This window comes from Puccinia triticina, chromosome 3A, assembly GCF_026914185.1.
Source record: "Puccinia triticina chromosome 3A, complete sequence".
NCBI lineage: Eukaryota > Fungi > Basidiomycota > Pucciniomycetes > Pucciniales > Pucciniaceae > Puccinia > Puccinia triticina.
The window spans coordinates 7,673,710-7,697,713 of NC_070560.1; the positions used below are offsets into that span (position 1 = coordinate 7,673,710).

General features: G+C 44.4%; 1 protein-coding gene across 1 annotated transcript in view; it reads right to left on the minus strand.

The window, feature by feature from the left end:
- Positions 1-24,004, minus strand: part of PtA15_3A824 (uncharacterized protein) — a gene marked incomplete at both ends in the record, with an annotated part of 62,399 nt that overhangs the window by 18,937 nt on the left and 19,458 nt on the right. The window lies entirely within an intron of this gene.

Sequence of the window (24,004 nt, forward strand, 5' to 3'; positions counted from 1 at the left end):
TAACTCGTTAAAAACTTGAGATTTGAGGACCCAGTAGAGCTTCTTGGCCTCATCGGCGGACCATCGTTGCCCGTAGAGCACGGCCTTTGGATTAGCGAACTGAAAGGCTGCTCGGAGGAAAGGATCTTCGATCCAAGACCATGGCAAAGCCTGGCGGATCTGCCACATCATCAGAAGTTGGTTCAAGACTTGGTTGACAAAGGCTGGCTTGATGAAGACGGTGAGCCCAGTCTGCTTATCATCTTTTTTGGAAGCCAGCTTTTCTGCGACCGATGGTGGTAACTCAACACCAGCTTTCTTTGCTTTCTCCCGACCCGCGCAGCCTTTCTGATTCTTATCTGCCTGGGTCGAACCATCCCGATGAGTTTTAAGATTGGCTCGCGAAGATAGTTGTGCACAGTAGGTTTTTGGGCACCACTTGCACTTGTAATTCAAGGCAGTACCCGGTAGATCACCTTCCTTCCACACAGGATCCTCGAAATATTCAAGAACATTCAGAGACTCGGCATCGCGATTTTTCTTCTTGTCTTTTGCACCATCGGCGTCGGTGGAATCCTGGTCATAGTCATAGGGCTCGCCATCGGGGCCGACCTGGATATTGAAGCAAGAAAGGTGATGAACAATACCAAAAGCTGAACAAATGAAGGAAATGATATTGAAGTACCTCTTCTACGGCATTAGCGTTTCCTTTCTTGGGCTTGCCAGCTGGCTTTTCCGGGGCCGTGTTCTTGCTGGTTGAAATAGTTGCTGAAGAAGCCTTTTTCTTCTTTTTTGGCTTATTCTTACTCTTTGTTTGGGTTGACCTGGACACAACTGACTGCACGGATTCTACATCTGAAGAGATTTCTGCCCGTCTTTTTTGAGTGGTTGGTTGACCTAATCTTACCCAAGAGTCTTGGGATGGTGTGACCATATTGGGTACAGCTACTATGGAGGAAGAACGCCTTGAACGGCATGGTTGAGTTTTTGATTGATTGGCACCATCTTCATGAACTAAAGCAGGCATCTTGGCACCCTAGCCGTCTGTTGGCTGGTTTTCTGGCGCCATGAGCTAATATGAAGTCGGAGAAAATTATAAAACAGGGCTGGGGATTTGGAGTGGGCTTCTAACAGGGGACGGTTGACAACAATGGTTTTCTGTTCAGCAGATGAACCGTTGCGGATTCTCATCCGGTTAGGTCTGTTTCACCCTGGATACACATTATCCAGGGGTAGCGCTCCATATGGCATCTGTTTCATTGTGATAATGCGTTATCCAGGGATGAAACACATTACGCTATCCATTTTTGGAGGCAAAAAAATAGGCCTGTCATTACGGTACAGGTCACAAACAAAAATCACTCGTTACTGATAGCAGTAACGCAGCGGAGAAATAACTAAGACCCTACGTTACTGAGATAACGCGGATAACGTAGGGTAACGTAATTACCCAGTGTTGCCGCCGCCTGCCAAGCCTGCCGCGGACAGTGAAGCTGGGTTGCTAAATCGCCAACTCGCGGAAATCTCTTGCGACCTACGCGACACCTGCCCCGACAACCCCCTCTGGGAGCAAGCCGTGTTCCCCGCCGCCGCCGTACTTGACTTTGTAGCACTACCAAGATGAATGAATTTGCAATGTCGTATATTGATCAATTTATATTGATCAATTTTTTTTTATGCCTCTTGATACCTTTGTCTGTGTTCCATGTCTCCTTAATGCTCTTCTATAATCTATCTCCTTCCCCTGTATTTGCTTCAAGCCACAGGAATCTTGTTTTTTTGTCTGATAACATTCATAAATTTATACATACACCATTCAATTCTACATGAAAAAAATACACTGCAAGGTTTAGGATTAATCCAGAGTGGCTGAGGGGGATCAATTTTTTTTTCTTGTTTTTTTTACTTCAACAATTGATGTTATCAGAAGTCTGCAAATCTACTTTTTTCAAAAAAGGAAAAACATTGACCCCTAACCTCTATCAGTATCATGATACAATCCTGCACACATTGCTAATTTGGTTGGTTGAACTTCCTGAAGATATTGCACATCATACTTGAAGTGCTACATGCATAGAAGGCCTTTTTGAAATTAGTTTACCATGGTTTAGCATATTTTTGTCAGGTTCTTTTTTTTATCAACTTTTGTTGTCAACCACAGATTAATGAGGAATATTTCCACATAAAGTTTCATTGGACAATTTTTCTGCATAGAAAACCCAGAAATATTGTGTTTGGGGTCACATCCATTATGCAGCAGCTACAGTCTGATCAGTTTGCAAATATCACTGCTTTGGTAGTTTCTTGGTGTTTCTGCCACTATATCTCATCCCAGCGTGGGAATCCTTCTGACATATGGTTACCAAATGTTGAAAGGCCCCCAAGGATTCATTTTGGACCTTAAGTCAACACAAGACCCCCAAATGTAGCAGCTACAGTCTGATCAGTTCCCAAATATCACTACGTTGGTATTTCTTGGTGTTGCTGCCACTATATCTCATCCCAGTGTGGAAATACTTCTGCCATATGGTTACCAAATGGTTACGGGCCCCCAAAGATTCATATGTACCTTTACTGACCAAAAAACCTCCAAATGTAGCAGCTACAATCTGATCAGTTCCCAAATATCACTACTTTGGTAGTTTCTTGGTGTTTCTGCCACTATATCTCATCCCAGCGTGGGAATACTTCTGCCATATGGTTACCAAAATATTATATAGCCCCCAAAGATTCATTATGTACCTTGACTGACCACAAAACGTCCAAATGTAGCAGCTACAATCTGATCAGTTCCCAAATATCACTACTTTGGTAGTTTCTTGGTGTTTCTGCCACTATATCTCACCCCAGCATGGGAATACTTCTGCCATATGGTTACAAAAAGGTACATAATGAATCTTTGGGGGCTTGTTAACATTTTGGTAACCATATGGCAGAATTATTCCCACGCTGGGATGAGATATAGTGGCAGAAACACCAGGAAACTACCAAAGTAGTCATATTTGCAAACTGATCAGACTGTAGCTGCTACATTTGGGGGTTTTTTGGTGACTAAAGGTAAAAAATGAATTGTCGGGGGCCTGTCAAAATTTGATAACCATATGGCAGAATTATTCCCACGCTGGGATGAGATATAGTGGCAGAAACACCAAGAAACTACCAAAGTAGTGATATTTGGGACTGATCAGACTGTAGCTGCTACATTTGGAGGTTTTGTGGTCAGTAAAGGTACATAATGAATCTTTGGGGGCCGGTAAACATTTTGGTAACCATATTGCAGAAGGAATCCCACGCTGGGATGGGATATAGTGGCAGAAACACCAAGAAACTACCAAAGTAGGGATATTTGCGAACTGATCAGACAGTAGCTGCTACATTTGGGGTCTTGTTGTCAGTAAAGGTGAATAATGAATCTTTGGGGGCCTCTAAGAATTTTGGTTATAACCATATGGCAGAAGGATTCCCACACTGGGACAAGATATAGTGCAGAAACACCAGGAAACTACCAAAGTAGTGATATTTGGAAAGTGATCACACTGTAGCTGCTAAATTTGGGGGCCTTGTGGTGACTTAAGCTCCATATTGAATCCTTGGGGGCCTGTCAACATTTGAGTAACCATATGTCAGAAGGCTTCCCACGCTGGGATGAGATATAGTGGCAGAAACACAAGGAAAATACCAAAGAAGTGATATTTGGGAACTGATCAGACTGTAGCTGCTACATTTGGGGGTCCTCTGGTGACTTAAGGTCCATACTGAATCCTTGGAGGCCTTTAAGCATTTTGGTAACCATATGGCATAAGGATTCCCACGCTGGGATGAGATATAGTGGCAGAAACACCAAGAAACTACCAAAGTAGTGATATTTGCAAACTGATCAGACTGTAGCTGCTAAATTTGGGGGCCTTGTGGTGACTTAAGCTCCATAATGAATCCTTGGGGGCCTGTCAACATTTGAGTAACCATATGTCAGAAGGATTCCCACGCTGGGATGAGATATAGTGGCAGAAACACAAGGAAAATACCAAAGAAGTGATATTTGGGAACTGATCAGACTGTAGCTGCTACATTTGGGGGTCCTCTGGTGACTTAAGGTCCATACTGAATCCTTGGGGACCTGTCAACATTTTGGTAACCATATGTCAGAAGGATTCCCACGCTGGGATGAGATATAGTGGCAGAAACACGAGGAAACTACCAAAGTAGTGATACTTGGGAACTGATCAGACTGTAGCTGCTAAATTTGGGGGCCTTGTGGTGACTTAGGCTCCATAATGAATCCTTAAGGGCCTGTCAGCATTTTGGTAACCATATGTCAGAAGGATTCCCACGCTGGGATGAGATATAGTGGCAGAAACACGAGGAAACTACCAAAGTAGTGATATTTGGGAACTGATCAGACTGTAGCTGCTACATTGGGGGTTTTGTGGTGACTAAAGGTACATAATTAATCTTTGGGGGTCTGCTAACATTTTGGTAACCATATTGCAGAAGGATCCTCAAGCTGGGATGAGATATAGTGGCAGAAACACCAAGGAACTACCAAAGTAGTGATATTAGGGAACTCATCAGACTGTAGCTGCTACATCTGGGGGCCTTGTGGTGACTTAAGCTCCATAATTAATCCTTGAGGGTCTTCCACTATTTTTGTAACCATATGGCAGAAGGATTCCCACGCTGGGCTGAGATATAGTGGCAGAAACACCAAGAAACTACCATAGTAGTGATATTTGGGAACTCATTAGACTGTAGCTGCTACATTTGGGGGTCTTGTGGTGACTTAAGGTCCATAGTGAATTCTTCGGGGCCTGCAAATATTTTGGTAACCATATGTCAGAAGGATTCCCATGCTGGGATGAGATATAGTGGCAGAAACACCAAGAAACTACCAAAGTAGTGATATTTGGGAACTGATCAGACTGTAGCTTCTACATTTGGGAGTCTTGTGGTGAATTAAGGTCCATAATAAATCCCTGGGGGCCCTTCAACATTTTGGTAACCATATGGCAGAAGTATTACCGCGCTGGGATGAGATATAGTGGCAGAAACACCAAGAAACTACCAAAGTAGGGATATTTGCAAACTGATCAGACTGTAGCTGCTACATTTGGGATCTTGTTGTCAGTAAAGGTACATAATGAATCTTTGGGGGTCTGCAAACATTTTGGTAACCATATGGCAGAAGGATCCTCAATCTGGGATGAGATATAGTGGCAGAAACACCAAGAAACTACCAAAGTTGTGATATTTGGGAACAGATCGACTGTAGCTGCTACATTCCGGGGTCTTCTGGTGACTTAAGGTCCATAATGAATCCTTGGGTGCCTGCAAGCATTTTGGTAATCATATGGCAGAAGGATTCCCACGCTGGGATGAGATATAGTGGCAGAAACACCAAGAAACTACCAAAGTAGTGATATTTGGGAACAGATCAAACTGTAGCTGCTACATTTGGGGGTTTTGTGGTCAGTAAAGGTGTATAATGAATCTTTGGGGGCCTGTAAACATTTCGTTTACCATATGGCAGAAGGATTCCCATGCTGGGATGAGATATAGTGGCAGAAACACCAAGAAACTACCACAGTAGGGATATTTCCAAACTGATCAGACTGTAGCTGCTCCATTTGGGGCTTTTGTGGTCAGTAAAGGTACATAATGAATCTTTGAGGGCCTGTGAACCTTTTGGTAACCATATGGCAGAAGGATCCCCACGCTGGGATGAGATAAAGTGGCAGAAACACGAAGAAACTACTAAAGTAGTGATATTTGGGAACTGATCAGACTGTAGCTGCTACATTTGGGGGTTTTGTGGTGACTAAAGAGACATATTGAAACTTTGGGGGCCTCTCAACTCTTTGCTAACCATTTGGCAGAAGGATTCCCACACTGGGATGAGATATAGTGGCAGAAACACCAAGAAACTACCAAAGTAGTGATATTTGGGAACTGATCAGACTGTAGCTGCTACATTTGGGGGTTTCGTGGTGACTAAAGGTACTTAATGAATCTTTGGGGGCCTGTCAAGATTTTGGTAACCATATGGCAGAAGGATTCCTACGCTGGGATGAGATATACTGGCAGAAACACCAAGAAACTACCAAAGTTGTTATGTATGGGAACTGATCAGACTGTAGCTGCTACATGTGGAGGCTTTGTGGTCATCAAAGGTACATAATGAATCTTTGGGGGCCTGTAAACATTTTGGTAACCATATGGCAGAAGGATTCCCACGCTGGGATGAGATATAGTGGCAGAAACACCAATAAACTACCAAAGTAGGGATATTTGTGAACTGATCAGACTGTAGCTGCTACATTTGGGGGTTTTGTGGTCAGTAAAGGTACATAATGAAACTTTTGGGGCCTCTTAAGATTTTGCTAACAATGTGGCAGAAGGATTCCCACACTGGGATGAGATATAGTGGCAGAAACACCAAGAAACTACCAAAGTAGTGATATTTGGGAACTGATCAGACTGTAGCTGCTACGTTTGGCGTTCTTGTGGTGACTTAAGGTCCATGATTAATCCTTGGGGGCCCATAAACATTTTGGTAACCATATGGCAGAAGGATTCCCACACTGGGATGAGATATAGTGGCAGAAACACCAAGAAACTACCAAAGTAGTGATATTTGTGAACTGATCAGACTGTAGCTGCTACATTTGGCGGTTTTGTGGTGAGTAAAGGTACACAAAGAATGTTTGGGGGCATTTAAACATTTTGATAACCATATGGAAGAAGAATTCCCACACTGTGATTAGATATGGTGGCAGAAACACCAAGAAACTACAAAAGTAGTGATATTTGCACTACCAGCACAATAGGATGGGTTGAGGCTATCCCAGTTAAACTGGGATGCACTTAACCAATTTAAACTTGGGTGATCTGAACTGATGAAATATAAATCCAAGGTACCCCCCTTGGGTTTATATTAAATTGGTTGAGATCAACCAAGTTTAAATTGGTTGAGTGCATCCCAGTTAAACTGGGATGACTTCAACCCAGCCAAATATGCTGGCAGTGTTGGCAACTGATCAGATTGTAGCTGCTGCATAATGCATGTGTCCCAAAACACAATATTTCTGGGTTTTATTTGCAAAACAATTTTTGGATGAAATTTTATGTCAAAATATTCCTCATTAATCTGTGGGTGATAACAAAAGTAGATAAAACAAAGAACACAACAAAAATAAGCTAAACCATGGTAAACTAATTTCAAAAAGACCTTCTATGCATGTAGCACCTCAAGTATGATGTGCAATATCTTCAGGAAGTTCAAGCAACCAAATTAACAATGTTTGCAGGATGGTATCATGAGAGAGGTCAGGGGTCAATTTTTTCCTTATTTGAAAAAAAGTAGATTTGGAGACTTTTGATAACATCAATTCTTGAAGTAAAAAAGAAAAAGAAAAAAACTTTGAGACCCCTCAGCCACCCTGGATTAATCCTAAAACTTGCAATGCCTTTTTTTCATGAAGAATCAAATGGTGTATGTAGAAATTTATGAATGTTATCAGGCAAAAAAAAAAAAAAGAATTCCCGTGGCTTGAAGCTAACACAGGGGTAAGGAGAGAGATTATAGAAGACTATTAAGGAGACATGCAACACAGAAAACGGTATCAAGAGGAATAAAAAAAAATGATCAATATAAATTGATCAATATACGCTATATTGATCAATATACGACATCGCAAATTTATCCATCTTGGTAGTGCCCCATCCTTCCCTCCACGCGTGTCACCGTTCCCACCCAATCCCGCACGCCTGAAACTTTCCCGCACTAGTCCTCCAGCTCTGCCCGCTATCCCACTTGTCACTCTCCCAGACTACGCTCCTCTCAGACGCTTGTCCTCCCACCGTCCTCTGTCTAGCCCCCGTCAGTCATTCTCTTGCCACCGCCTTCACCCCGGTTCCACCTGCTGGTGGAACCCTCTCCGGCTGTCATGGCTCACCCGCTGACGCGCCGCTGCTACCAGTCCACGTGTGTAGTCCCGCCGCAGTCCAGCGCTGTCTTTTCCGCTCCAATCCGAATACCCGATCCAAAATCCGCGTTCCGCAATCCGCAATCCGTGCATTCCAATCCGCGTGTGACTTTCCGTAAGCTTTCCTAGTGTGCTTTCCTGACCTCATCCTCAGTGCTTATGTCACCGGAATGCACTCTGCCTGAGCGGCTTTGTGCATTCCCCGCCCGCGCTATCCCCACGTGGACATTCTACCGCGCTCGCCTATATAAATCACCACAACGTCCCCAGCAGTGCTAATTAGAAGCTACACTATTCCAGATTGTGAGAGACCTTGTTTTTAAATATTTGACCCACTCAAGAAGCTGTTTGCGAGTTGATTTTTCAGCAAAGTTTTTTTTTCAACTTTTTTTTTCTTCCTTTCAATTACTTATTTTCTTGAACTTTCAACAATTCAGGACCATCCTGAGCTAGTCCTGGTTGGAAGTGAAAAAAAGGTTGTGGTGGTGGAACCGACGTGAGCAACAAGCCAACATGGTCTGCACAATATGTTACAGGAGTGTGCTTTGTGGAACCAATGGGGAAAAGTGACAAATCCGTCAGTTCCAAGGGGAAAATGATGTTCTGTGGAACCAATGAGCTTACCAAGCACTTACTGAGCCAATCCTTGTTGGTTCCATGGATCAACAGCTCCTTGTCGGATCCACAAACCTGCTAGCAAGGGAGTACCCCTGGCGTGTACTCCCCCCATCAGTACCACCGTCCCGTGGAAAATGGGTGGACACAACTGACTTTTGCATTGTCTCCACCCGCCTGGGATTTCCTTGTAAAGAATGACAAGGATTCCATGGCCGCCTGTGGGATTGTGGTGGAGCCCACGAGAACATTGATGGGAATCCCTTGTCACTTCCTTTAACAAGGAATCCACCTTTTGGTGGGAATGACAAGGCAAATGGTGAGCATTAGGGCTATTTTGGTGACAGCCGCTGTGGTTCAAAACTCTGGCCCGCCTTGTTGATGCTGATGCCCAGGGCAACAACGACTTGAGCTCTGACATCCCACTCTAAAGATTTTGACCAACTGATTTGCAGCATTCCACTTGGCCAAGATTGGATTCCAGAAAGGTCAGCAACAACAGACACACACTGAATACACTGACACCCTAACACATACAGCATCTGCCGAGCCAAGCAAAAACACAGATATCCTCAGACTCAAGTACGCCACCCACCAGCCACAGATCCTCAACAACCACTCCCCCACCAACTACAAAAACCCACAAAAAAACCCAAACTAACCTCTAACTATGGTTCCAATCCGGACCCCAAAGATCCGGTGCTACCCAACCGGATACCGGGTTGAGTTGGTTCACAGGATGGCTCCCAAGATACCGGGTATCTGTAAAGCAGAGGAGCAGAGGACAAGCATTTCATTTATTGAATCCTCTGCTCAAAATAGCTTTTTCCTGCCTGAAACTATTGAAGTTGCCCATCAGGCTGGCGTTTTGAGAGCCTGCAGCCCATTCAAGGTAGAGGATCAATCCGTCTGCTTGGGCAATCAATCCAAATTTCTCGTACCCTATGGAGAATGGATCTAATCCGCCTTCAGTCTCATCAATTTTTTTTCTGCCATCTTTAAACTTTAGAATGCTGATTCATATACAGCAGTGGTAGTCAGTAGTACTAGGGGAAGGAGAGACAGTCAAGACAAGTCACTTACCAAGCCTCAATAGTCTGAGTGAATGGCTCTAGCCTGGGTATTCTCCTCAGCACGGCGACTTTCAGTCAAGTGAGATGGATGCTCTTACGGCCAGGGGTTGTCAACCACCAGCTGAGGTTTCCCCAAATCACTTGTCATCACGGCCAGCAAAAATATGCTAAAGAATTGTGGTTTCAGCACCATCCTCATGCGTCAACCGTTTGTTTTTGGAGTCTGAATCAATGACAATTGGTTCGGGGTCTTCTGCAGCGCGTTTAGGGACCATTTCCCAGTGGCGGCGGTGATCAGAAATCACAGATTCCCACCAACACCCATCAGAGCCTTTAGCTCAATTTTTGGCCATACCCGGCGGGTACCCGGCGTCAGAGCCGGATATGCCGGGTACGGATCTCGGGAAGGCGGTACCCGGACCCGTCCCGTTGGTTCTGCGGGCCCCGCAGATCTCAGTTTAGAATGGAAAAAGCTAAATCTTTGGGATCTAAATTTAAACAAGGGGTACAATTGATTTTCTAAATCCTCATCCCTTCCGGCTTCTCCACCAGATCAGCAAGCACCACCCAATCATCAAACTAACACCCGCAGATCTCTGATTCAACATAAACCCAATCAACACATGATCAATGTCAGCCTTAGAGTCATCACAGCTGACCTAAAGTCTGCCTTTTCTACTTTTTACATATGAATTACTTCATATCTTTTTCATCTTAAGAGATATTCTTGTTTTGACTTCATATTCTGTTTCCTCATGCAATTGTAACCCTAGTTACAACTCACCAATTCTTTGTAACTCTACTCCTTCCCTGAGTTACTGAGTTGAGGTGCGCATGCGCAGTTGTGACGTGTCAGCGCTACTAGGCGCGCCAAACCACATGTACATATGTAATTACATAAGCAAACTGTGAAAATTTTTGAATTCAGGATCCCCCCTGCCTGAGGAGGATCTACAGACTTCAGCACACCAGAACCACACCTCAGATAACCCAGGATCACCACCAAAGAGACCACCACGCTCCCAGTATACCTACCGTCACAGGCGCCTAGAATATTGACAGTAAGTAGACTCTTTTCACTGAACCTTGCTTATCCAGAGTGAAACTCTGTTGCTCTTGATTTTTTCTTCTTTTCTTTAACTCTTCCAATCTTAAAAGATCAAAAGGGTATCTCTGGTTAAGACCTACAAAACCAGAGCAGAGTAGTAACCCTACTTCTGAATCCCACCAACGTCTCCTTGTTGTGAATGGAGGCTGTTGCACTCTTTCTTGGCCTTGCACAGCTGGCATCCAACTTTTCCAGGTTGAGAATAGCCCAGATCAATTAATTAAGACTTAAAGTCCAGGCCTGATCTTCTCTTTCTCTCTCTCTTTCTTCCTCTCTTCAGTTTGTATTTCTTTATCACAAGAAATCCAAACTATTCCCCCTCCTTTTCTTAGTGTCCTGCTGTCACATAAGAGACACAGGCTCACAATCAACCATCCAATCCATGCTAATCCAGCCTAATGATCATTTGGGCACAACCAGCTTGGTGCTTGACTTATAACTGTTAAAACTAACAATGCATTTTGCAGACACTTAGCAGAAAATGGTTGACTTGGGCAGGATTTGAACCAGCGACCTTAGCTTGAAGCTAAGACACTATACTAGAAGTGCTGCCTTTACAAACTAGGCTACCAAGTCCATGCCTGATGTGTTAATTTTGACCACTCAGGGTTACAACATTTCAACAGATAGTGTGCCATCAACAAGGATCACCTCTCTCTTTGCATGATGTTGGATGATTCTGGTTTCAAGTTGGTGCCGGTCCCAAACCTTGGGGTTGGTATCAACAATGATCAGTCAACCCCAAAACTCCAAGGAGCCAAGCTCCTTACGCTCAAGCCTCCGGATGCCAAGTCTAACTACTCCAACTGGGAGTATCAAGTGACAATGCTATTGGACAACATCAAACTCCTCTATGTTCTCACTCCCATAAAACCAGAGAAACATCCAGCAACCTACCTGAAGGACACCAGAACAGTCTGCACCCTCCTCTCTCAGATTGTTGATCCAGCTAAATTTTGGTACACCAAGCTGTGAAGCCCTGGTGCATTGCGGTGTGGTATGCTTTATGGTTACCCATCTATCCCATTTCAAAATTTCCTTCTTTCTCATATGTACACTCACAAATCACCCAATAGGGCAGCACCACTGGATTCTACGGCTAAAACTACACAGCACCATGGAGAACACACAACCTCTCTGGATCAGAAGATACAACCCCCTCCAAGACACCATTGGTCAGTTACATAAACAAAAACACCATACTCAGGTCATGTAATCCTTCACATGAACCACACTTACCCAGGAACATGTAATCTGTTACTTAATGGACCACTCTGACAACTTGTCTACGCTTTACATATACATTACTTCATCAGCTGCACTCATTACATTTTGCTAGGCACATGTCATGCAGTGTTATGCAGTGTTATGCAGTCTTATGCAGGTACATGCAGACTAATTTAATAGGGGCTGCAGTCTGACAGTTGACAGATGACATCATACAGGATCATGCAGGTGTCAAGATAACAAAAAACCCTCATGCAGCTTGCAGATGACATCATGACAGGATGACAGCATGTGACCATGAACAGGCCAGGCAAGCCAAAACATCTCATCTCCTATTTCTCACTAGCTAAATTCTCTCATATGACATCATGAACTCATGTGAACTGTCAATAACCAGCCAAAATACCTCATTGTAGTCTTCAGGGCAGCTAAAACCCCTCATTCTCTTGTTCCCCTGGAGCTGAAATGTCCAACTCTTGTCTATTTAAGGAGGCTCTCCTGCCCCCCAGTTGTAATTTCTCTCAGCAAACTACTTGCACTCAGCTTACCCCATAACAGTACAATACTTGCTCACTCTACAATATTAGACCCACTGCATATTGTGGTTTTACACCCTTACATACAAATTAAAACCTCATTACAACATTTACACATTAGCTACATCACCATAACCCTTAAGTCATCTGCTCAAAGTAGGCTATCTTTTGATACACCTCCAGTATCACTACATTAAACCTTCCAATCTAACATTGGGGGGCTTGTTTTAGTGTCTAGTGAACCAGGAAAGGCAGAGGTTCCCTCATACATCCCTTTCTGCAGTCAGCAAAAGGTTCTCAGGAACACTTTTGAGCTTTACAGTGGGTTTTCACAACAAGATGTCACAAGCCTTGTCCCACATCAACCCAAGCTTTCTTCCATGTCCTAGCCAGCAGATATCCCTATTCCCACATCTCTCTTGGCTAGGTAAGCAATCACCTTTCTAATTCTCTTGTTGTTTACTTTCCTATCCTCTCTTCCTCCCTTCTACCAATCCTGTACTGAGAGATCCCTGTTCCTACATCTCTCCCGGCTATTCTCTTTGATCTTTTGAAATCCAGGCCCGTGGACTAGATTTGCCTCAAGCAGCATCAGCGCTTTCCATTCCCTCTATGTTGAGCGAGACAGGGGCTGGAAGCAGCAGACACAGTGCGGAGTTGAGTAAGATTGTTGTGGAAGGATTAGTTTATCATTGCATAATGGTGAAGTGAGAGCGAAAGAAAGAGAAAAAGAACAGAGAAAGAAAGCAAATATGACTCTACCTGGAAGCAGCGGACACAGTCCAGAGTCAAGTTAGATGGTTGTGGAATGGTGAGGAGAAGTCTTTCCACGCACGCTGCTCCAGGTAGACTACAATACTGGTGACATGTGTGTGAAATGTATGTAGCATAAAATAAAAAATAAGATGGAGAGAAAACATAACTCAACTATCTTAACACTCTTCCCTTGATCCAGTGAAGGACTCCTGATCAAGTATGGCCTTACACAAGCACCACTGAATTGACACAGCCAAAGCCTGGGAAGCACTCCACCTAGCCCATCAAGATTGCTTGGCCAGAGGCCACATGTACTGGCTTAAAAAACTCTCCACCTCCAAAATGGAGAAAGAAGACATGCTCTCTCACATTGACTCCATAGCAAAAATGGCCAAACAACTTGATGAATAACTGAGGAAAACCCTCTCACCACAGAAAAAATACATGCAACAGCTTCTCTCAAATATCTTCCAAGCAACTGGATCAACTGCATATCCTCTCTTGTGAATCAGTCACAAATCTTGGTGGACCATGTTGCAATGGCTCTCCAAAAGAAAGGCTACAATGGTGATGAACCTGGGTGGTATCCTTGACCAAGGCCAGATCTCAAGCCAATAAGACATCCTCCCCCAACTCATCCACTCATGTAGTTTTACCTCCCCACTCATTTCATTGCCACTTCAATTTCTGCAATGTGGACCGCCACAACTTGAATAACTGCAAGAATACTTGTAAAATATTGGCGAACCACAAAGCAGGACAGAAACCCCAATCAGACACCAGAAACCAGGAAAAACACCAAGACTGCCGCTGTGGTAGAAGAAAGGTGGCCTCTGGTATGGAATGAACGGAGCGGAACATCTTCTATGCAAGATATTTCCAAGTAGTCAAGGGAGCTCCAAACTCTGTGTAGTATAAGCACGTAATGAACTCTGTAGAAGATAAAGAAGTTTGTAGAGCAATAATATTAATAGTAATATATTGCAAAAGTAAAGTAAACCATGGTAAAACACCACAAGTAATAGCCATAAAAGAAAGATAGCCACCAGGAAACCATACTCAAGACCCTCACCAATCACAACCACACAGAAAAAAGAGAAAGAATCTGTAAAATTACTCAAAAAGTCCGTAGAAGATAGCATAATGAGAATGTGAAGGAAGTAAAACACCCCCTGTATATAGACAAATCACCACTGCTCCGCTGTAGATAATAAACCAAGATAAAGCTCTGCCACATGTCATAACCCCCATAGAAATAGAAATCCTCCTCCCACCCCATGCACTCTGCCTGCCTCCACTCCCACATTGTCATCTGCGCCCCTGCTGCTTGCCATAGACAACCACCACACTTCTGATCATCCACCATCCACACTCCTGTCTAGCCTCCGGTCTTTGGGATCCCACTTGCCACCTCTGCCCCAGCTACTTCTGCTGACATAGCTTGCTTCAGCTGCCATGGCTTCACCCAATTAAGGATTGCCAAGTGATACCCGTTTGGCAGTACCCGGCACCGGCCGCCGTACAGTGGGTGCCAGGTGCGAGTGCGGGTGTTGGAATTTGGCAAAAAAAACACCAGGTACCCGGTTACCCATGGTCAACACCCGCCCCGCAGCACCCCTCTCAATGACCGGTTGGTGCTTGTATATCCTCTTGATGAACGGCACACACCAGTCATCAAGAAGGCATACATCCCTCTTGATTACTGGAACACACCGGCCATTGAGAGGGTACACCTCCCTCTTGATGACCGGCACACACACCAGTCATTGAGAAGGCACACCTCCCTCTCAATGACCGGCACACACCGGCCATTGATCAGAGGGTACACCTCCCTCTTGATGACTGGCACACACACCGGTCATCAAGAAGGCACACCTCCTCACAAATCCCTCTCAATGACTGGCACACACCGGTCATTGAGAGGGTACACAAGCCTCTTGGTGACTGGCACACACCGGTAATCAAGAGGGTACACAACCCTCTCGGTGACCGGCACACACCGGTCATCAAAAAGGCACATTTCTTCCCAGCAAGTACCCGCGGTACCCGCCTGCGGGTGCGGGTGTCTGTTTTGGGCAAAAAACCCAGGTGGTACCCACACCCGCCGCGGGTACCCGGGTTCACTTGGCGATCCTTACCCCCAATCACCCCGCTGCTCTAGATAGTTCACACTGGAATGCCTGGACTCAGAAAGTCCACTCCCCTCCGCACGCTGCAGCTCCACCGCCTTTGACTGTGCGCTCTGCCTCCACCGTTTGAAGATCCTGGGCTGCTCCAGCTGCCTGCGGAGCCCTTGTGCCATGAAACTCCGTTGGAAACTTTGGCGCCCCACGCCTGACTTGACCACAACATCTGCCCCAGACTTGGAGTCCTGTCCCCAGGGCTCCACAACATACAACTGCACCAACTCCCTCAATATCAAAGCCAACTCCCCACCGTTTGTCAACCAACAACTCCATAACTCCGCCACAATGAAACACACCGACTTTATTTGAAAAGGGATCCTGTGTGTCCGGAAAAGCGCTTCCCACACCTGCAACAGCTGTCGCCTCGCCCGACGCGGTTGCTCGCTCCTCTCAAATGTTCCAAGGGGTTCCCGCAAACACAACACCACTGATGACAAAACTGGTCCTTTGGAAAAGCCTAACCAAAAGAAAAAGAGGTTGAAGCGCAAATTTGACAACAACTTGTCTACACCCGCTTCTGGGAATCTATCAAGACTCGGCCCTAGGCCCTGAGCTCAGGAAGCAGCAGGAACTGAACCGTTTCCCTGCAAGGGGGACAGGTGAGTCCGCGCTTCTCTTAGGCACATGCATATGCATGCTGCTCCCAGGCAGAAGGATTAAGCTAACACTAATCCTCTGCTCTAAACCAGCCACATCAGCAAAAGACAAAGAGCATCAACGGTACCAGCAAACTCACCAATCAACAAGGTATGAGTATTGTGGTTTGTCACAGATAGGTCAAGCAGGGCTAATAGGAAACTTTGTCTTGTCACAGCACGCTTGTCACCGACGCCAACCCAGACCTTAAAGGCTCCAGCCTCAGCGACAGGATAACCAATCCTCCTCAAGGTGGTAACTCCGTCACTGCAGAGCCAACTAGAGGCGCCAAAGCTGATTGTGAACTTCATGAAAAATATAGAAGACATCAGCTCCAGCAGTCTTGCAAGTCAAATTGGCTAGTGTTGAGCACAGTGCCGTTTGAACATCTGTAAGAGATCCATAATCTCCAGCTTCCCGTGTGGGAAGTCCAAGCACTGACTAGGATCACAGTTGCTTCTACCAGACGAACTTTTCCTAATCACTCAATTGTGATTGCAGCTGCATTGCAGCCCAATCATTTCCACCTTTCTATCTATTCTCTCTATTCTACCAGAGACGGCCCCATTCCGCTCTTAGGTGCATTTGATTTTCTTTATTTCATTTCTCACTCCATATCACTGTCAGCGCAAGATTTAATAGTAAGAAATACAATCTTATTTCTGTGGGATTTTACAGAATCCTCCTCCTTGGGCATTGTCCAGCCAAGACCGTTGTCCCGCGTGATCTATGTCATCATCTCTCTACCTCCCAAGCGCTCATTGCCTAAACCAGACCGCCTTGATTTCCTGGATTTTGCAGCCTATTTGAGAGCTCTGAGATATTGGTCAACCCAACACAACATTAACAGACCTCTTCTCAATCCTTGCTTTGCCCAACAGGCTCAGCAGTATTGTGATTGTGTGTTGTTTTCTTGGTCCGGTCCAGTTCTGCAGGGCTCCGCCGCAGCCACCTCATCAAGAGTTTGCACCGCAAGCTCCATCGCCACCACCTCCTCAAGAGGGGGTTCCGCAAGCTCTGCTACCACCACAAACACAGCACCCCCATTCCGCTGAAAGCCCAACACCTCAAACTCCAGTTCACAATTGGAACCGTCCACCTGCCAGCTGGTCAACGTAAGTTTATTGGCTTTCTTTGTAATTTCCTTCTCAGCTGACTTCCTTGTTAAATCTTTGCAGCCCAGACAGCTACTGATCGATCCCTGCCAACAACCCTGAAGCTACACTTAGTTGCCACAATAGGCCGGCTAACACCACTTCTCCGCTGCTGAACATGACACCTGAAATAAATTAGGAATTTGACCACCAAACACAAATGTGTATTTCCAGTGCATCTTGTTGTGAACTTGAATTTATTGCAAAATCATTCTTGGGTCCAGATTTAATTCCTCATTTGTTCTTCTCACACTGGGAGAATTTTTAGGAACCTGACTGCTGCAATGGGAATCATGAGGACTAATTCTGTTGAAATTGACCAGATTTGTTCCATAGTACAACATTGTGTGAATCATCCTCAACAATATGCACTAGACTTTCAATGAGGTTTCATTGGAAATCTTCTTGTGGCTAGATCTTCAAGTAGGCTGTGGCCACCAACACATGCAAAAGTGCTAGCTGCCAGTTTTAATGATGTAGAATAAGATTAACATACCCCTGGTCCAGCAAGTTCAGAACTAGCACCTTCTTGAGCCAAAAAATCTCAGTAGTGAGAGATGGAAATTGAGTTCCTGGGCTGGAGGGTCTCAAATTCAACCAGCTTCTGCACAAGGGTGAAATTGAAGTATTTGATTTGTTTTTTAAATTTGCCTTCTGCCTGTAAGGAGCTGAATTTAATTCCTGTTCTGCATGGACCAAAGTCACTCCATGAGTGTGGCCCTGGGTTTCAGGTGCAGTTATTCCATTTTTCAGTTGTCCACAGTGTTCAAATACTCAAGAGTCTTGATGGTTGAAATTTGTTTCTCCTCAACTTGGTTTTTCAGGCTTTCATGTTTCTTTTTACTACTCTCTGTGTAAGGAAGAATTTAAGTGGAGTTCCAGGCAATAAATTTTAGGCTTTCTGGGAGCTTTATGTTATTAGATTGGAAGAAAAGAGTTCTGATAGAGGGGTCTTGATGGTGACTTTTTTTATTTTTACCTCTAGATCTGATTGGTGTAAAGTCATTGCACTTTTGTCTTGAAACATCTGCAGTGATCAGAACAATTTGCCATCTCTTGAAAGGAACTGTCCTGCCAATCAAATCACAAGACTACCATTTTTGAGAGTCATGCTCCGGTGAGGTGGAAAAATGTGAAGCTATGGAACATTAATCCATTGGAATCTGTAGTCTCACAAGCTCAGAATTTTCTCCCCATTCTGCAATTCAATTTTTATATGTAAAAATTATTACATGTGTGATTACGCATTTATGTGTGTAGTAACTTCCCCAAGTTTGGTTGTTGCCCATGTCCACCCTGTTGAGTTACACAGACCTATCACAAGATACTGGCAATTTGGCCGAGTGAGGAGGATTGACTGTGGCATACTATCATCTATTTAGGTTTCCCATAGCTTGTATACAAATGTGAAACCCAATGTGTGTAATTATCAAGAAGGTGGAGTTCAGCTGTCAGAAACCAGAAAAACATGCACTAAAACATCTGCTAGCACTTGTAAGAAGGCAGTAAAATGCCTGGTGTTGGATAATTATTTAAAAATCAGGTTTGGGTGTTCAAAATATAAGAAAAATGTGAGCAGAGAGCCATGATTCTCGCACATCTTTTGGGGTAGCTCACTTGGCCTCAAGTATGGTTGTGTAGCTGCTACATAACAAAACATAACAAAAGGTCCAAAACACCCTTCTGCTGCCTACTGTTTTGCAAGGTAGGGCGTGTCAGGTTGTAGTTCTGCTACTCTTAGCTTTATCATACCTTCTGGTGTCACTCATTCATTACCTGTCATTAACAGGTCTTACCCTCAACTAGGGATCTTCATGTGACACCAGTGGATGTTCATTCACCCACCTGCAGCCACTCATATCCAAGTGTTGTGGTGGCCCCTCTCGTGGCCAGCTAGTCAGGATCATCGCCGCCGCCAGGATCATCAAGACTCATCAAGGCATCAAGAATCCAAAACCTCAAGATACCCTCTCATCCCTCCCCATCACCTTCTAACCTCCAAGTGGCTCCCCCTTCAAGATCTCCCCCCCCCCCCTCCTCCTTTTCCTTCTTTCCATCTTTCCATCTCCCCTCCTTCTCAGTCCTCAGTCTTCTTCAGTTTCTTGGTCCTAAAACAGCACCTGCTGTGGGTTTATTCCCAGGTTTGTTTCTGGTTTCTTTCCCTTCTGTTTGTTTTGCCTGTCTTAAGTGTTTCCTGTCTTCTCTTTTTATTTCCTTTTCTTCTTCTCTCTGCCTCTTTTCTTTCTGTCTCATCACACTGTGCTTTCCTTTATTTTCTTTCCTTGTGTTGTCTTCTTTTCTCCTGCTTCTCTTGCTTTTTGTGAGTGTGTGCGCGCGTAGCGCGCAGAGGATGTGATGAAATCTATGCAACATGTGGCTCCCCCGGAGTCCAAGTTGGCCGAACTTGGATGATGGGGGAGGCATGGCATTCTGATCCCCAGAATACGGACCATCAAAGAGTTTATTGATCAGATCATCAGAGTTCCAAACCTTTGAGCTCAGCTCGCCGATCACCTTCATCTAAAGTTTCCCAGATCCCTTTCTTCCTCATCATTAAGATCACATTTTCCCAACCTCTCAAAACAAAACAACCGCCGCCAAGGATCCAAACCCCCGGCGAACATCTCAAAACCACCCCAACCAGAAGCTTTCTCTGATCCCTTTTTCTACGCTCATCTCTACGGACCACCGCCACGAGGGCAGCCTAAACAGCAACCATCCCCTCAAGAGACTGCAACCGCCTAGTACGCACAGGAGTCCCTCAGTGTCCCTAGTACAGCGGTTAGTACACTTGACATGGATATAAGAGACATGGGTTCAAATCCCATAGGAAACATAATATTTTATGGAGTTTCACAGGTTATGAGCCCAGCGCTACCACATGATACCTAGGAGATTATGGAGTCTTGGTATGATAAACCCCTTTCATATCACAGGGGGCTGTCAGGTTGTGATTCTGCTACTCTTAGCTTTATCATACCTGCTGGTGTCACTCTTTCATGACCTGTCATTTACAGGTCTTACCCTCAATTAGGGATCTTCATGTGACACCAGTAGATGTTCATTCACCCACCTGCAGCCATTCATATCCAAGTGTCCTTAGTACAGTGGTTAGTACACTTGACCTGGATATAGAGACATGGGTTCAAGTTCAACTCCCATAGGACACATAATATTTCATGGAGTTTCACACACCCTCACATTTGAAAGATTTTAGACAACTTAAAGGGTATATTTCTCTAGTATAAGTATTTTGTATTTACAATTTTTGTTCTTTATAAAGATAAACTGTTTTACCTTAAAGGCAGATAGTATCTGCTAGCTATCTTTTGCGGATATTTACGAGTTAATAATAATAATAAGAAATAGTTGAAGATAATCTAGCAAAATAAAGAAAGTAATATTAGCTTTTGTCAATGAATAATCTTTTGATTATAAGTTTAGCTTTGTGCTTTACTTGGTAATAGGTGCGAACTTCTTCACACGACCTGAGTAAGAAGGCTAAATTTTCTTTGATGTTGATTTGATTACTGATAACAACTATATTTCTTGTCAGTAACTTATCTCTCTTATCTTCTCATTAAAGTATACTACTCACCAATAGGTGAGCTTATACGATTGATGAGGTTAAGGTTGTTTTGTTTATTGAGTGATTGTCGGCTTTGATGTTGTTAAATGGAAAGTAAGAGACAATTAGTTCTCTTTTCCTTAATCAACATCTTGATTGTTAACTCACTTCAAGTTCAACAATCGCCGATGATCATTGTCATTAATGACGTCACTCTGCCAAGAGCTCTTTGCTCTTTTTCCGTTGCCAATTGATTGTTCTACATCAGAACAAGCCGAATCTACAACGTTAATGATAAATCATCATTTTAGTTTTATGTTTTTATTGTTTCTAACCTTGTGAGTATGTATACTTCATACAACTCACCTAGGTTGTTTCTCTTTCGAGAAAAATCCCCAGTAGACAAATTCCAACAACATTTGGGCAAAATTCATGGTGGACTTTATCAAACAGCCTTGTGAAATTGCTGGCCCTTGTCACAGACTGGGCCATTGAGGGGTGAATCCCTGTTAAGGTCTGTTCTGTGGAGAGGAAGATGAAGTCTGGGGCCTAGGGTTTGGGGTTCTGGATTCTATATGGTACATTGCAGGATGATGAAGCAGTCTGGGATGTCCATGCTCTTGAACCTTGATAGTGCTGTCTGTGAAATGTATGTGTAAACCATGTACATGGAAGCCTGCGCTGCCAAGCCTGCATCACAGATAATAAAACTCCCTTTGAAAGCCGGGATGTGCAGGCTGTTATGAGCCGTAGCGCGGGCTCCGCAGCGCAGACTCACATGTACATAGACTACACGTACATGTCACGGACCATACTCAAGGTTCAAGAGGCTGGAGATCCAAGCCTCTTCCTCATCCTACAATCTACCATCTTGGATCCAGAACCCCCAGAACCCCAGAACCCAGACCCCATCTTCCTCTCCACAGAACAGACCTTAACATATTGCAGGATCTACTTAACGGAGACGAAGACCAAGAACCCAACAGACCAACAAGAACCAGATCGCTCCGACTCCGAAACCTTGAACATCCCGACTCCGAAACCTTTAATACCCCGCAATCCACTCCTAGAAACCTTGAATATCCCGCTCCAACATCACACAGCAATACGATGGATGCCTCCAAAGCCGCCAAACTCCGACAACAACTGGCGGACATTACTAAGAAGGCCAACGACGAGGAGGAAAAACGCCGCCAGGCCGAGGCCAAGTTGGAGGACGCACTCCGCACTCCAAATCCACCCCCTCCCCCAACCGCAACCAAGACCCCCAAGATTGCTCAACCTGACAAGTTCAATGGAGAACGCGGAGCGGTGGCGGAGACGTTTGCCCGCCAGGTTGGCATCTATATGACTGTGAACAAGCACTTGTTCCCGACCGACACAACACAAATCCTTTTTGTGTCCTTGTACATGACAGGACCCGCGGGCGTGTGGGCAGCCCCGTTCCTTGACCAGGCAGCAGTGGAACCACCCACCCTGACCTACGCTGAGTTCACGGCGGCCTTCCGGGGCATGTTTTTTGACCCGGAAAAGAAGGCAAAGGCGGAACGAGCCCTCCGAGCGCTGAAGCAGACTGATTCTGTGGCGGACTACACCCACACCTTCATCCAGCACGCCTCCCCAGCGGGATGGGAAATCCCCACCCTCCTCAGCCAGTACCGCCAAGGTCTGAAGCGGGACATCCAGATGGCGCTCATTGTTTCCCGCACCGCATTCACAACCATTAATGAGGTTGCTACCTTGGCCCTGGAGCTTGACACGGCAATGAGCGGAGCGGAGGCCGGAACAGCGCCAGCTAAACAGAAGATCGACCCCGACGCCATGGACCTATTGGCGTTAAACGGACGACTATCACTACCAAGATGGATGAATTTGCGATGTTGTATATTGATCAATATAGCATATATTGATCAATTTATATTGATCAATTTTTATTTATTTAATTATTCTTCTTGATACCTTTGTCTGTTTTCCATGTCTCCTTAATACTATTCTATAATCTCTCTCCTTCCCCTTGTGTTACCTTCAAGCCACAGGAATCTTTTTTTTTGCCTGATAACATTCATAAATTTCTACATACAGCATTGAATTCTTCCTGAAAACAAGACATTGCAAGTTTTAGGATTAATCCAGGGTGGCTGAGGGGCCTGAATTTTTTTTCTTTTTTTTTTACTTCAACAATTGATCTGTTATCAGAAGTCTGCAAATCAACTTTTTTTTCAAATAAGGAAAAACATTGACCCCTGACCTCTCTCATGATACCATCCTGCACAAATTTTGAATTTGGTTGGTTGAACTTGCTCAAGATATTGCATATCATACTTGAAGTGCTACATGCATGGGAGGCCTTTTTGAAATTAGTTTACCATGGTTTAGCAAATTTCTTTCAGGTTCTTTTTTTTATCTACTTTTGTTATCAACCACAGATTAATGAGGAATATTTCCACATAAAATTTCATTGGACAATTTTTCTGCATATAAAACCCAAAAATATTTTAAAATATAATTTATTTGGGTTCACTTCGTTTATGCAGCAGCAACAATGTGATCAGTTCCCAAATATCACTAATTTGGTAGTTTCTGGCTCTTTCTGCCACTATATCTCAACACAGCCGGGGAGTTCTTCCATGATATTGGTATCAAGATGATCGATAGCCCCCAAGGATTCATTTTGTACCTTAAATTACCACATAACCCCCAAATGTAGCAGCTACAATCTGATCAGTTGCCAAATGTCACTAATTTGGTGGTTTCTTGGTGTTGCTGCTACTATATCTCAACACAGCCTGGGAGGCCTTTGATGATATTGGTATCAAAATGATCAATAGCCCCCAATTATTCATTGAATACCTTGGATGACCCCAGAACCCCCAATTGTAGCAGCTACAATGTGATCAGTTGCCAAATATCACTAATTTGGTAGTTTCTTGGTGTTTCTGCCACCATATCTCAGCGCAGCATGGGAGTTCTTCCATGATATTGGTACCATAATCATCACATGCCCCTGAAGATTCATTGTGTACCTTGAATGACCACAAAACCCCCAAATGTAGCAGCCACAATGTGATCAGTTGCCAAATATCACTGATTTGGTAGTTTATTGGTGTTTCTGCCACTATATCTCAGCGCAGCATGGGAGTTCTTCCATGATATTGGTATCAAAACAATAACATGCCCTCAAAAA